General features: G+C 37.3%; 1 protein-coding gene across 1 annotated transcript in view; it reads left to right on the forward strand.

Moving 5' to 3' along the window:
* LOC119593710 overlaps positions 1 to 833 on the forward strand; it is a gene marked incomplete at its 3' end in the record, with an annotated part of 104,651 nt that overhangs the window by 69,652 nt on the left and 34,166 nt on the right.

Here is an 833-nt window from a genome sequence, read left to right on the forward strand (position 1 = left end):
CAAAGGGTGGGGTTGGGAAGGGAGAAGACAAAACATTACCTTAGCGTCTGACAGCCAACCAGAAATGCAACGAAACAAGTAAATAATTACGTAAATTAGCAAGCAAATAAACAGACGCAAGCCCGCGAGAATTTACAAACAAACGAAATGAACAAATAAAGAAAACAAAAAAACATTCCCCCCATCTCGTAAACTAAACAAAAGCTAAGGCGTCTCATCCCAAGCTAAACAAGAAATTAAATTCGCACCTGCCTGGCACCTGCGTTTTGTCTTCATATTCAAAGGTAAATATTGACTCATCTCTCGAGCGTGACATAATCAGGGGAATTGCATCACCCATTTGAGATTGTAGTCCTTTTGTCTTTAGATCAAAAAGGGAAAATTGTTGTTGCGAAAAAGGAAAGAAAATATTTTTTTGTCTTTAGATCAAAAAGGGGAAAATTGTTTTTACGAAAAAGAAAAAGAAAAAAAGAAATCCTCTTAAATAAAGGGAAAAAAGAAAGAGGCTATTCTCTCGGTGATTTGATTACATAATTATATTGTGTCTATAGAATCTTCATATCGGCTTTTCTCAACCTTCCTACCGTAAAGTCGTTTTCAGGAGTTTTTCCCTCCCCTCATTCCATCTCAGACTAAACTATTAAAATCCTTCCTAAATTCAGAGGAAAAACCTTTTTAAAAAATGTGTCCTTTTGTATATTTAAGCAAGTATCATACACGCAGCAACACAAATGGAATTAAAGAAATCTTTTTTTCCTCCGGCCTCGCGTCTTCCCTGGGGAGTCGCACCCCTCAGATTAAGAGCCTGGGTGTACAGGCTGGACAACCTAGTA

This window comes from Penaeus monodon, chromosome 32 (assembly GCF_015228065.2).
Source record: "Penaeus monodon isolate SGIC_2016 chromosome 32, NSTDA_Pmon_1, whole genome shotgun sequence".
Classification (NCBI taxonomy): Eukaryota; Metazoa; Arthropoda; class Malacostraca; order Decapoda; family Penaeidae; genus Penaeus; species Penaeus monodon.